Source organism: Malania oleifera, chromosome 8, assembly GCF_029873635.1.
Source record: "Malania oleifera isolate guangnan ecotype guangnan chromosome 8, ASM2987363v1, whole genome shotgun sequence".
Lineage (NCBI taxonomy): Eukaryota > Viridiplantae > Streptophyta > Magnoliopsida > Santalales > Ximeniaceae > Malania > Malania oleifera.
This window is the reverse complement of record NC_080424.1, coordinates 95,862,073-95,877,843: the sequence shown is the minus strand read 5'-3', so window position 1 is coordinate 95,877,843 and position 15,771 is coordinate 95,862,073.

The following is a 15,771-nucleotide window of genomic DNA, read 5'->3' as shown; positions in this document are numbered from 1 at the left end:
AAAATAATGGTATTTAAATAATGAAGAAAGAGAGAAATGGAATCAGTAACAGAAGGAGGTAGTAGACTTCGTCAACGACATTGCATTTTGGAGAATACAATTTCAAGAATTTCCAGGATTCGTTGACAAATGTCTTCAAGATCTCATCGACGAGGTCCCGTTTTGTCGACGAGAAAATACCGAGAGATGGATTTGGGCTACTTTGAATTTCGTTGAAGAAGGGTAGGGTTCGTTGACGAATTTACTGAAGGACTTGTCAACGAGGTGACGTGTCTCGTCGACGAATCTGGCCCTATAAGTAGTGAAAAATTGAATTTTTATCACATTTTCAGGCTTCTCCTCTCTCCTCTCTCTCTCTCTCTCTCTCTCTCTCTCTCTCTCTCTCTCTCTCTCCTACGGACTTTCTCCATTCTCTCTTCGATTTCGGCCCCGCCAGTTGCCGGATCGACGATCTGAAGCCATCACGACGCTCCTGGTAAAGTTCTCTGCAAGTCTGCCAGAGCGGATCATTGGTGAGACGAAGTTGGATTTTATTCCAAATTCAAGGTACGGCCTTTTAATCCATTTTTGGTCTTATGACAGTTATAGGAAATGATGTAGGTGAAGAAATATTGATATTTTATTTTGACAAATGTTATTTTCAGGGTGTTGAGTGGAGAACCCTGCGGGTGTTGGACCCATTATAATAGGGGATTTTTAGCAGGAAACAGGTAAGGGAAATATGATATGCTAGGTTATATGAATATGTTTTTAGTATGAAATTATAAATGTTCCACCAAAGTATTGTTTATAGCAGAGATTTATACAGTTTTATCAAATGTGATTAATATGTTTTAAAATTTCTGTGTGGCTTGAGAATATAGATATAGTATAGAAACATGCTTTACAGTATTTTCAGAGATGTGTTTTACAGAATATATAGACAGTGAATGTATTTTACACCAATTATAGAAATACCATGATTATACAGTTTTGCAATACCATGACATACAAATTAACAGTTAATTACAGAGACATAGTTGATATAGAGATACAGTTTTCCACAGCGTCATGGTTTATATAGTTATTACAGAATCGTGATAAAACCGATAGTTGTATATAAAGGTGTATTATATAGTATCATACCCTATTGGACCATACAATTACAGAGCACGGTACCATAGCTATATACAGTTTATAGAGTACAACCACCTATTCAGATAATACGTGGTATAAAGTAGGCCTGGCAAAACGGGCGGGCAGGCCGGGTTTGGGCGGGTCACTAACGGGCCAGGTCATAAACGGGTCGATGTTAAATGGGTCACACACATGCCAACCCTAATCCACCCGTTTAATAAACGGGTGGGTAACGGGTCACCCGTTTAAAAATATATAATTTTTTTATTTTAAAATTTCATATAAAATGAAATTTAAAAAAAAAAAAACTGCATTATATTTATTCATTTATAAATAAAAAAATATAAAATGTAAAAAATAATACATCCATTTAATGAATACATTTTTAAAAAAATGTAAAAAAAAAAAAAAAAAACACAAGGTGTGAGTGGTCCGAGTGGAGCAGCTGGACGCAGACTCAATTTCAAAAATCAATACATAGTCTCATGAAGTTGTTTGAGATGGGGGTATTGGATGACTTGCGCCCCAATCAACTTTCCACATAAAAGGATTTCTATCCTAATTCTTCTTTCCAAACTTTGTTAAACCCATTCTCTCTCTGTTTTTGATTTCTCGGATCAACTTTCCAGGGAAAAACATCATGGGAAACTTCAGAAACTTTACAATCAAGAGTCGTGATCAAGAAGCTCCAAAGAAAAATCCTTGCCCACGAATGCCAGACAAAAGAACTCATTACCGTAAAAATTGAAAATTGGAAAGACTCCGACGTAGAGGAGGCATTTCGAAATGCAAAAGCCAGATATTGGGCACAGTCGCATAGATCAATGGTCTCCCCTGCCCCTGCCAAATTTCCGTGCCGGACCCAGACATCTACATTGATGAAATCAACTGGGATTCGGAAATAGATGATTTCGAGCTATTATCGAGTCTGGGAAAGGCGATTGATGAGCACGAAGACGAAGAAGAAGAAGAAGAAAAGTTCGAAGCGGATAAATATTCCCACCTCTTGCTTGATCAGAAAATTGAGCCTACAGGGAGTTGGGAACTTTACTTAGCCTTAGGGTTTTTTTTTTTTTAAGTGTGACTGTGTGTGATTGTGAACAGTGAGGCGTGAAGCCGGTGAAGGCTTGAAGTGAAGGGGGACTGAACTGAGAAGGGGCTGACCGCTGAAGCAGCGGATTAACGGGTCACCCGTCGGGTGACCCGCCCAAACCCACTTAACCCATTTATAAACGGGTTGACTTGTGACCTGCCCAATTATCAAATGGGTTACCTTTCTCAAACCCGGACCCATTTTAAACGGGCGAGTCCGGGTGACCCGACGGGTTATAACTCGTTTTGCCAGGCCTAGTATAAAGGTTCATCGCATAGAGCCCATGAGTGGACAGGCTCCCCATCAGATATAGGTTGAGGAGGGCTGATCAAACTTTGGAGTATAGTGATTTATTTCTGGTTGGCCAACCAGGGTAAATCCCGCCTATGGGCCGCACAACCTTGTCATGAGGGGTTAAATCATGACACATAGTTATCCACAGGGAAGTTTACAGTTATTATTATGTTTATACAGCTTTACAGAAACATAAAAGATATACATATACTAGCAGTATTTTGAAAAGAAACCTAAAGTACAGAAATGTTAAGCAATAGGTAAAAGATGAAGATTATATTTCTAGTATTATGCCGTACAGATTCAGTGATACATGACTATATAGTAATAGATTTTCTCAGTATTATAACTCAATTGCCACACACTAGTAATAGCATATTTCGTCTTACTAAGCGTTGGCTCATCTCAGTGTTGAATCATTTTTCAGGTAATCCAGGTAGGTGAGCAGATCAGGCTCGCAGATAGAAGGGCTTCAGTACTGCCCTGTTAGAGAGAGAAAGTGAGTATATTTTGGGAATATTTTTGTATACCCCTCACCGGTTGAGGATATTGGGGAAACAATGATATGTGTATATTTTGGAAAACATGTTAGCACTCTGGTATTATATTGTATATAATTATATATGGATATGTTTATTTGATTTCCGCTTCTTGCTGCTTAGGTTAATGAGTGGGTTTTCCCTAGTATGGTATCAGAGTATGTAGAATGTGATTGTATAAAAAAAGAAAAAAAAAAAAACCCAGTTAAATAGCAGGTCATATATTTCATGAGTTCACATATTTCAAATAACCGCATAAACCCTAAAATAACTTACTTACCCTGATTTTGGGATGGTGCTCAAGAACCCAAAATCAGCAATCTACTCCAGCTAAGTTGTAGAGAATCCCTCGGGATCATCATGGTAACTTTCGATCGTCGAAATGGGGAAAAACGAAGCTGAATTGAAGGAGAGAATGAGGAAAAACCGAAAGTTAGAGAGAGAAAAATGAATAGAAACTGAAACCCTCACTAAAAATATGTTTTTTGCTTACATATAGACTACTAGCCACGTGGCTTTGTCGACGAGACACGTGTACTCGTCAACGAGTCGAAGAAAGGTGTTCATCGAAAAAGCTAATGAGTTCGTCAACAAACCTTTAATGGCCTGATTTTCCTGCTCTCGGTATCTTCTCGTTGACGAGACACGTGTACTTCGTCGACAAGATTTAGAAGGATGTTCGTTGATGAGAACCCTGGGTTCGTCAACAAATTCCTGCTGACGCTCCTTAATATAATTCATTTTTCCTTCTTTTATTTTCCTTTATTATTTTATTGTCATTATTTTTCTGGGTCTCTACATCCTTTCCTCCTTACAAAAATTTCATCCTCGAAATTTGCTATTCACCTCTTACACCTAAAGATAAACGTTAAAATTTTATTAATAACCCTCACTTATGGCGGAGGAATACCGTAGTTACATTTACGATTATGGGAGATTAAATAACTTACCAAAATTCTCCAAAAACCCACTATATCCTATAATCCAAAACAAAATTTATACATATATTACCCTGCACCGCATAAAATAAAATCAAAACAATACTTACCTTACCAGAGCTATTACTTTACTTTTCCTAACTAATGTTGATCCCCACTGAACAGATATGGGTACTTCTGTCGTATCCCCTACTTTAACTCCCATGAAACTTCCTCCACTGTATGATTCCTCCATAATACATTCACTAGTGGAATTTTCTTGGTGTGTAACTCCTGTTCCTTCCTATCCAGAACCTGCACTAATATTTCTTCATATGTTAAAGTATCTCTAAGCTCCAAATCTTCATAGCTGATCACGTGGGAAGGATCTAAGACATATTTCCTCAGTATAGATACATGAAATACATCATGAATCCTGGATAATGCTGGTGGTAAAGCTAATTTGTAGGCAACTGGACCCACTCTCTCAAGTATTTCAAATGGGTCAATGTACCTTGGGTTCAGCTTACCCTTTCTCCCAAACCTCATAACTCCTCTCATCGGTGCTACTTTCAAGAACACATGGTTTCTTACATCAAATTCCAATTTTTGGCGGCGAGTATATGTGTAGCTTTTCTGCCAACTCTAGGTTGCACTAATTTTGTTTCTAATAATTCAAACTTTATCATATGCCTACTGCACTAACTCTGTAATAGTTGACTTTAATAGGGAGAAAATGAGTAGTCTTCGTTAGCCGGTCTACAATCACCTAAATGGCGTTCTGTCCATGCAACTCCAGTGATAACCCTGTAACAAAATCTATAGAGATATGATCTCACTTCCACTCAGGGATGTGAAGTGACTGCAATTGTCCCGCCGATTTCTGGTGCTCAGCCCTTACCTGCTAGCATGTCAAACACTGCTCCACAAACTCGGCTATCTCCCTTTTCATGTCACTCCACCAGAATGACTCCCGGAGGTCCCGATACATCTTAGTGCTTCTAGGATATACTGTATAAAGGGATCTATGCACCTCTTCTAGGATAGTCCTCTTAATTTCAACATCTACAGGTATGCACAGTCTCGTACGGAACCTCAAAGCCCCATCATATGAAATATTAAACTCCTCCCCTTGTCCGTCCTGCACTTTATCCCTTAACTCTTCTAATTCTGCATCATTCCTCTAAGCAGGTTTTGTAACAACCTGAAAATTCATACCCTTTTTTTAAAACCATATATATAAAAGTGGGAGCCGTGGTAACCTGTACATATCCTGTATAATACCTATGCAACGGAAAACATAAATTTTGGCCTAGTTAGGCTTACAAACTCTTGGTTTTGATGATAACAAAGCAAAAGTTATTTAATATATTTTCAAGTGATATGATTACAGGTAAAGATGAATTGCTTAAAATACATATACCCTAACACGAAAGCTTACAAAGATTAAGGAACAAGGAGAGGTTCATAAGAATACCAAAGATCTATACATGAAAGCTAAAAAAGAAGTCTAAGAGATTGAAGAGCAGCATTGAAAGGACTCAAAACCAAGAAAATGTCAAAACAACTTAGGTCATAGTCTTTGTAAGTACTTCTAATTTTATTCAAATATGAAGTTTTCATTTTGAAGCTCATTAGACAAAGAGACTTAGAGACCTTAATATAAAACTTGGAACAAATTTTTCAAAGTCAGACAAGTTCATATTCCAAAATTAACTGAGCAAAGAAGAGAGAAGTTAAAAATATGTTTGAAATGAAAAAAATGTCAGTTGACAAACGACTGTCTGTCTATGGACAAACGACTGGCCAATTTAGAGTAGTTTAATTAAAGACGGAAGCCTGACAGACGACTATCAAGGTTCTGACAGACGACTGCCAGTGCCAAGTGAGAAGTTTGTGAGTGTTCTGCTAGACAACTGTCAACCCTCTGTCTATATTGAAAATTTTGATTTATTCATGGACAGACGACTGTCACCATATGGACAGTCGACTGCCACCCTACCGAGTTGTATTATAACTACATTATTCTGGTGACAGATGACTGCTAATCAAGGGACAGACGATTGCCACCTCTCTGCCTATGATTTTTATAGTTATAACATATGGACAGACGACTGCCACAACTTCATAGTTGTCTGGCTCGCGACATTTTTCAAATTTTCAACGGATATAATTTTTGAAATTCAAATTATTTGAAGGTTAAATAATTTTAATATTTGGAAACAACTCTAAGTACACTTGAAGAACAAGCAAGGAGGTTTTCTACCTCTATAAATACCCTCAAGGATTATTGTTTTATATACCAAGAAATCAATTCAGCTCTCATTTTCTCTCAAAGCCTACTGAAATTCTGAAAGTGTGTTATTGCTCTCATCACTCACAAAATTATCTGAAAGCTTTACTGAGTTTCTTACTAAGTTTGTGCATCAAGTTGTTGATTTTTTCATCCATTGAAAGATACCTGCGGTGATAAGTTTCTAAGAGCTTCATTCTAAAATTCATGTTCTGAATTTACTGAAGTACATAGTGTTTCAATTTGTACTAATTAGCTCTTTGAGGAGCAAGTTCTTATATGCCTTGTTTTATATCTTTGTAACAGGTTAATTGACGGTTCGAGTGCTGAATCGTTGGACCAAACAAGGGGATATTGTTTGGAGAAAGCGGGCTCTAGCCTTACCCAAGGAGTGTTTATAACTGGTCTTGTTCCACCTGGTAACGGAACGGTAATAGTGAATCCTTTCGTGGTTTTGCCAAGGGTGAGGACGTAGACTATGTTGAAGCCGAACCTCGTAAAAAATCATGTGTTCTTCTTTCTCTACTCTACTCTTTATTTTTTAGAAAAATATATAATCTATGTGGTTGCTTTAAAATTCAATTTTGAATGTTTGGTTGTTAAATAGACCGGAAGGTAATTCGTTTTGGATTGATCAGCATTGATTGCGGAAACCGAAAAGGACTACGCTGGTTGATCAATCTTGACATATTAATTTGAAAGTTTATTTAAAAGCTGAACATTAGGAAGAAGAATAATTGTGATATAGGGCTTATAATAAGTTCAGCAAATTTTCACATATATACAGGGCTATTGTTACAAAGATTGAGTGATTGACCTTGTTATGTTGATTGTGATTGTATTTAAGTTTTGATTGTTGTCGCAACTCAAAAGAACTAAGACTAAAGGGAATAAAACTTTTAAAACCCGATTCAACCCCCCCCCCCTCTTGGGAAGCTATTCCAATTTCAATAAACATTCAAATCACATTCCAAAATACATAATACCAGATTGCTACAAATCCACCTATATATATACACAAACATCATTACCTCGAAAACCTCAAAATGTTAAGTGTAAAGACCCGATGAATTATAGCAATTAAATAATAAGAGAAAGGATAAAAAGGAAAATTTTAAGGCACAACAGGGTCTCGTTGACGAACGCGGAAAGTTCGTTGACGAAGAGGCTTCTTGGGATCGTCGATGTGGACGCGAGTCCCGTTGAGGAGAAGTTACCAAGAGGGCTGTTCCAAGGCCTGAATTTTGTCGACAAAGGGTAAGTGTTCATCGACGAAACTCCTTCTTGGAATCGTTGACGAGGTGACATGGCTCGTCGATGAGGCCACGTGGACAAGCATTCTATAAAAGGCCAAGAACACATTTTCTGCGAGGGATACATGCATAATTTCTCTTTCTCTCTCTCTCTCTCTCCCTCTCTCTCTCTCTCTCTCTCTAACTTCGTCTCCCTCTCATTCTCTCTAGAAATCCAGCCTCATTTCACGCCGGTTCGATGATCTGAAGCCGCCACGCTACTCCTGGGAAGTTTCTCTTCATATCTGCTGAAGTAGATCATTGGTTGGGCCAACTTGGGCACCATCCCAAAATTTGGGTAAGTTAATTATTATAAGTTTTATAAGGTATTTGGTATTTCTAGACTAAGGAAATGAAATAATTCTGAAGTTTTGCTGGGGAAAAATGTGAATTTCAAGGTGTTAAGCCGGGAACACCACAGGTGCAGATTTAGTTAGATTTGTAGGTTTCTTGTAGTCAGGTAAGGAGATAAATTAAGTCAGTTTATTTTTATGAAATTTATTATTTTAAAACAGCATGTATTTACAGTAATTATGTATGTTATATAAGAATATTTGGGAATACTACTATTGAACAGGAAAACGGCTTTAAAATACTTAATCATAATTATATTCAGCTTAGGTATTCAGTTTTAATACTATTTAAAACTGTGTGGCATGAGTATCATTTTATGAATTTTATGTTATGGTAGATTTTCAATAAAAGCATGTTTACAATAGTTTTTCAGGGAAACCATAAATAATACAAGAAATTGTGATTTCAGAATTTTATGATAAACAAAATTTTATGGTATATGTTGTATAGAGATTATGTTTATGTGTTCTGCTGCGAATGTATGTAAGGATTTCTGATTTATCAGGTTATCATTAGGCATAACGCGCTGGACCCGGGTTTAGGGGTTCGGGGCGTTACAAATGCTCATGTTGTATTCATGGATTTGATGAATAGAATTTTTAACTAGTATTTAGACCAGTTCGTTGTAGTTTTCATTGACATACTGGTTTATTCGAGGAGCTTTGAGGAGCATGAGACGCATCTACGACTAATACTTTAGATGCTCAAGGAAAAGAAATTGTATGCCAAGTTTAGCAAATGTGAATTCTAACTAGAGAAAGTTGCGTTTCTAGGGTATGTTATATCAGGGGATGAAATTTCAGTAGATCCCAGTAAGATTGAGACAGTGGTAAATTGGGAAAGGCCGAGGAACGTTCAGGAGATAAGGAGTTTCTTGAGACTGGCGGGATATTATCGTCGGTTTGTAGAGGGATTCTCGGGACTATGAAGGGCCTTTAACACGACTAACCAGGAAGAATGCTAGATTTTTATGGGATGATGAATGCGAGCAGAGCTTCCAGGAATTAAAGCAGCGACTCGTTACTGCACCAGTACTAACGATTCCATGGGGGGTGATGATTATGTAATTTACAGTGATGCGTCTTTGAAAGGGCTCGGATGTGTATTGATGCAGCATGGTAGGGTTGTAGCTTTTGCCTCCCGACAGTTGAAGGAGTATGAAAATAACTACCCTACCCACGACCTGGAATTGGCTGCAGTGGTACACGCATTAAAGATTTGGAAGCATTACTTGTACAGTGAGAGATGCGAGATATTCTCCGATCACAAAAGTTTGAAGTACTTTCTCACTCAAAAGGAGCTGAACATGAGACAGAGGAGGTGGTTGGAGCTTATTAAAGATTATGACTGCATTATCAGTTACCACCCAGGGAAAGAAAACGTGGTAGCTGATGCTCTGAGCAGGAAATCAGTGGAACCAGCACTGGCAGCCATGGAGGTTCAGCATCCAATCCAGATGGATCTGGAGAGACTCGGTGTAGAGTTGGTAGAGAGTGATCCTCAGACATTTATTGTCAACTTAGTAGTGCAGCCTACATTTTAGGAAATGATTAAAGCTGCTTAGAAAGAGGACCCAAAATTAGCAGAGGTAATAGCCAGAGTACAGGGTAGTCAGGGAGAGGAGTTCAGTAATTCGGATGACGAAGTTCCGAGGTTTCGCACTAGATTATGTGTGTAATGACCCAAAAAATAATGGTATTTAAATAATAAAGAGAGAGGGAAATGGAAATAGAAATAGAAGGAGGCAGTAGGGCCTCGTCGACGAACACAGGGATTTCGTCGACGAGAAGATACCGAGAAGGGTTTTTGGATAGTCTGAAATTCGTCGACGAGGGGGAATGTTCTTCGACGAAATTATTAAAGGACTCGTCGATGAATCCAGCTCTATAAATGGTGAAAACCCAAATTTTTGATGAAATTTCAATGCTGAAAATCCTCTCCTCTCTCTCTCTCTCTCTCTACATCCCTCTCTCCTTCTCTCTTCAATTCCGGGCCCGCTTCTCGCCGAATCGAAGATTTGAGGCTACAACGACGCTCCTGGCGAAGTTCTCTGCAAGTCTGCTGGAGCTGATCGTTGGAGAAGTTGGTTTGGATTTCGTCCCAATCTCAGGGTAAGACATTTTATTCGGTATTTGTCTTTCCCTCAGTTATAAGAAATACAATACACAAAGAAATACTAATGTTTTGTCTTAGGGGATGTAGTTTTCAGGGTGTTGAGTGGAGAATCCTGCGGGTATCGGGCTAAAGTACAGTAGGGGCTTTTCAGAGATAAGGTAACGGAAATATGCTATGCTAGGAGATTTATTTATGTTATCAGAAATTATATATATATATATATATATATATATGCATGTATACCAGATATTATACAGAATGAGAATTTTCAAAGTATGTGTGGCCTGAGTACATGATATTGATACACAATTTTTCATTATTTCAAGTTATACAGCTATAGATAGATAATTGCAAATTTTATACAAATAGAATATGTACACATATACAATTTTATTCAAATGATTACATAGATATATATTCATAACAGTATATTCAGTGTATATAGAAAGTTATGTTTTCCTAAATGTCATAACACTTAGATTATACAGAAAGAAAGATTACAGACAGATTATATAGAAAGAAAGTACAAACATATTACACAGTTATAGCATCAAGATGTTACAGATATTACAGTATTTACAATATAGATTAATAGTGTTATGGAAACATGATGAAAATAGTATAAAGAGTGTAGTATGTATATATACAGTATCAGATCCCTGTGGAAAGATTACAGATAGATACAGTACAGATGTAGAATACAGAGCACAGTACCGTTGTTAGATACAGATAGAGTGCAACCATATATCTCAGATAGTGTGTGGGTACCGTCGACCGTGCTCAGAGAGTATGTAGCTCCCCAGTTCACTGGGTGGAAGGGGCCGGTTTGACGAGGTAGCAGCCAGTTCCGCGCCTAGGAGAGTATGTAGTTTGGTCGGACTGAGGTAGTGTAGAGTATAGTGACTTACCTAGAGGGCCGACCAGGTTAAGTCTCGCCTACGAGTCGCACAACCCTATCATGAGGGGTTAAATCATGACATACAGAGTCCTAGGGAAAGAACACAGTTATGTATATGTATACAGTTTTTACAGCATTTGTTAAATATAGTATGATATTAGCAGTATAAAAGATAGGAAGTTCAGATGATACAAATGTTTTAAATTACTATAAATGTGTTTTACAGATTTTCCAGATCTTATGGTTTTAAATATGGTTATCATAGTTTACACACTAGTAATAGCATATTTCCACTTACTGAGCGTCGACTTACCCCATGACTTTAACATTTTTCATGTGAGCCAGTTGGGTGAGCAGATCAGGCTCGCGAATAGAGAGTATTTTGATTACCCTGGTTTAGAGGGTAAGTTTATGTAGAGTTTGGTATTTTGGGACAGATATTTTGGAGAGAGATGTATTATGTAGTTATGGTTGAAAATACTGAATTCTGGTATTGTATATATATGTGTGTGTGTGTGTGTGTGTGTGTGGTTATGTGATTTATGTTTTCCACTGCGTAGGGGTGCACATTATATTCAAATATGAGAGTAATTTGTTATAATAAAAAAATGGTGAGAATTTTGAGGACGTTACAATGTGTGCCTACAGATGCTGATATCAGGAGAACGATTTTAAAGGAAGCTCACAGATCTTTATACACAGTTCATCCTGGAAGTAAAAAAATGTAGAAGGACCTTCGAAAATTTTTCTAGTGAAGCAGCATAAAGGTGGAGATTGCCAAGTTTGTAGCACAATACTTGACGTGCCAGCAGATTAAGGTTGAGCACTAGAGACCGGCGGGTCAGTTGCAGCCACTTTTCACTCCGGAATGGAAGTGAGATCACATATCTATGGATTTTGTTATGGGGCTGCCATCGGCATTACATGGTCAAAATGCAATTTGGGTAATCGTGGATTGTCTAACGAAGACCGCCTGTTTTCTTCCCATTAAAATCAACTACTCCATGGACAGACTGACAGAGATTTATGTTTAGGAGATAGATCGTTCTCATGGTGTGCCAGTGTCTATAGTATCAGACCGAGACCCACATTTCACGTCACGATTTTGGAAGAGCTTGCAGGAGACTCTAGGGTCTCAGTTATCTTTCAGCACTGCCTTTCATCCTCAGACAGATGGGCAGACTGAGAGGATGATCCAGATTCTTGAAGATATGCTACGGGCTTGCGTGCTAGAGTTTGGGGGTAGTTGGACCCAATATATGCCACTGGTGGAGTTTACGTACAATAATATTTACCAGACCAGCATCAGGATGACACCTTATGAAGCGTTGTATGGAAGAAGGTGTCATTCCCCATTATACTGGGATAAGATGGGTGAGCAGCGAGTTGTGGGGCCAGAGCTAGTGCAGCAAGCATATGACAAAGTTCAGCTCATTAGAGACAAGATCAGTGCAGCTTAGAGCCGATAGAAGAGTTATGCTGATACTCGCAGCAGAAAATTGGAATTTGATATGGGAAATCACATATTTCTGAAAATAGCTCCATTAAAAAGAGTTATAAGATTTGGAAGGAAGGGTAAGCTTAGCCCTAGGTTTATTGGCTCGTTTGAGATCCTTGAGAGAGTGGGGTCAATTGCCTACAGGCTAGCTTTACCACCCATTTTGTCCAAAATACACGACATATTCCATGTTTCCATGTTGAGAAAATACGTCTCAGACCCCTCCCATGTGATCAATTATGGTGAGTTAGAGCTTAGGGATACCTTGGCGTATGAGGAGATACCAGTGTAGATTTTGGACAGGAAAGAATAGGAATTGCGCAATAAAAAGATTCCTTTAGTAAAAGTCCTATGGAGAAATCATATGGTGGAGGAAGCTTAATGGGAGCTTGAGGAGAAGATACGACAGAAATACCTACATTTATTCAGTGGGCTTTAGTAGTAATTAAGGAAAGATGCAAATAAGTATGTAATGTTCCTTTTGCAGGTTAATCAGTACATGTAATAATCTTTTGGTAGTAGGTAGTATTTTGGTTTTGGGAGAATTTTAGTTTATGTATTTGTAATCTCCCAGGACCGTGAATATAACCACGGTATTCTTCCGCCACAAGTGAGGGTAAGTAATAAAATAAGTAGCCCATATTCTTTGAAGGATGGTGTTCAATATAGATAGTAAATTTTAAGGACAAAATTTTATTATAAGGAAGAGAGAATGTAGAGACCTGATGAATTATAGCAATTAAATAATAAGAGGAATGATAAAAAGGAAAATTTTGAGGCACAATAGGGTCTCATCGACGAATAGGCTTCTTGGGATCGTCGACATGGACGCGTGTCTCATCGACGGGAAGTTACCGAGAGGGCTGTTCTAGGGCCTGAATTTCATTGACAGGGGTAAGTGTTTGTCGATGAAACTCCTTCTTGGACTCGTCGACGAGGTGACGTGGTTCGTCGACGAGGCCACATGGACAGGCATTCTATAGGCATTCTATAAAAGGCCAAGAACACATTTTTTGCGAGGGGAACATGCAGAGTTTCTCTCTCTCTCTCTCTCTCTCTCTCTCTCTCTCTCTCTCTCTCTCTCTAACTTCGTCTCCCTCTCCTTCTCTCTAGAAATCCAGCAAGCCTCCATGCTACTTTTGGAAAGTTTCTCTTCATATCTGCTGGAGTAGATCGTTGGTTGGGCCAACTTGGATACCATCCCAAATTTTGGGTAAGTTAATTATTTTAAGTTTTATAAGGTATTTGGTATTTCTAGACTAAGGAGATGAAATAATTCTGAAGTTTTGCTAGGGAAAAATGTGAATTTCAGGGTGTTAAGCTGGGAACACCATAGGTGCAGATTTAGTTAGATTTGTGGGTTTCTTAGTAGCCAGGTAAGGGGATAAATTAAGTCAGTTTATTTTTATGAAATTTATTATTGTAAAATAGCATGTATTTATAGTAATTATGTATGTTATATCAAAATATTTGAGAATATTGTTGTTGAACAGGAAAACAGTTTTAGAATATTTAATCAGAATTATATTCAGATTAGGTATTCGGTTTTAATACTATTTAAAACTATGTGGCATGAGTATCATTTTACGAATTTTATGTTATGTCAGATTTTCAGTAAAAGCATGTTTACAACAGTTTTTCAGGAAACCATAAATAATACAAGAAATTATGGTTTTAGAATTTTATGATAAACAGTACAAATTTCAATTCACTATGTTATATAATATGCTCGACATAAGGCCATGATTGATAGCCGGTGCAAGGCCGTAATTATGTATGTTATTCGATACAAGACTGTGATTATATATGATATGTCAGAATTTTGAAAAATGCTATCAATCTAGTTTCATGTTAAATCTGTATATGTAAACACACTATATGTTATTAGAACCCAGTTGGTTTAGTTTAGATCAATATTCAGGGCTCGATACCGTAGCTATTCAGTTCAGTTCAGTTCATATTAGTGCTTCCACACTTGCCAATAGAGAGTGTGGGAGATGAATAGTTGATGTGGCTTCAGTGTAGTGTTGTAGATGTTCTCCTGGCAGTCTGGATCAAGGTGGGGTGGGCCCATTGTACTTACAGACACATTTGACTTGACAGTGGTCGGCCAGTCATTGTCAGGTCCTACCTTTGGGCTACACAACCCAGTCATGGGGGGTAATACATGACATCAACTAACTATCCATCTTGGGTAATATTTCAGTACTATCAGTTATAGAAGATGATTTTATAATGTCTGAAATTCAATATGATTTAGCATGATCATGATTATGTATGTTTTATCCAGTATTATATCATCAGTTTTTATCCAGACATATGTTATGTATTGTTTATCTATTATAGTACAAATATACTCATACTGCCACACAAATGATATTAGTTTATATCCCTTACTGAGAGGTGTCTCACCCCAGCTTACAAAACATTTCAGGGAATCTAGATAGATAGGCGGACTGAGCTCCGCACCGGTAGAGGCAGTTCATACTACCCCGGTAGGAAGGTGAGTTACTGAGCTAGGGTTAGATGGTTTTTGGATTATGATCATAGTTTTTCCTTTTGGTCTTTTGAAGGATTGTATATTTATATTTACAGAAATGTTATGAATTGTAGTGAAACTCTGTTACCGTTTGTTGTGACTGTAATCTATGTTTTCTACTGCTTAGGTGTTCACTGCATAGAATAGGTGTATTTCTGGAACCCACGTGTTTATGTTGATTTTTCCATATTGGTATCAGGGTTATTATTAAGAATGATATTTATGTATGTGAGGAAAAAAAATTATTATGGTAAAATAGGCAAGTCGTTACACTGAGGACATTATAACTTAGCACAAGACTCACCCCAAAACTACGCCGACTCAGCCGCCTCCTCTACCGTTGAGCCGGCCCCGCACGCCTTTCTAGATTACCTGAGATGTTTATAATGTTGAGGTGAGACACCTCTTAGTACGGAGAAACATGTTATTACGAGTGTGTGACATATGAGTTAAAGCTCATAATAATATCTTTAACTAAACTGTACATGGAATATTATTTAAAAATGACTATATAGTAAATCACATTTATGACATTTTTAAAAATACATGAGCCTGAGTTTTCTATTCAAAATATTGCTAACTATAATATGTACCCTCTATTTACTGTGCGTACTATACCTATACATAACTCTGAAAACTTCCCTAGATGACTGTATGTCATGATTTAACCCCTCATGATAGGGTTGTGCGGCCCGTAGGCAGGGCTAAACACTGATTGACACTCTAGTGCTAGCCTAACTGTATGCATATCTGAATGCCTATAGCACGAAAGGCCCGTTCCACCTAGTTCAAACGAGGGAGTTCTTAACTCTACCTGTGGGCA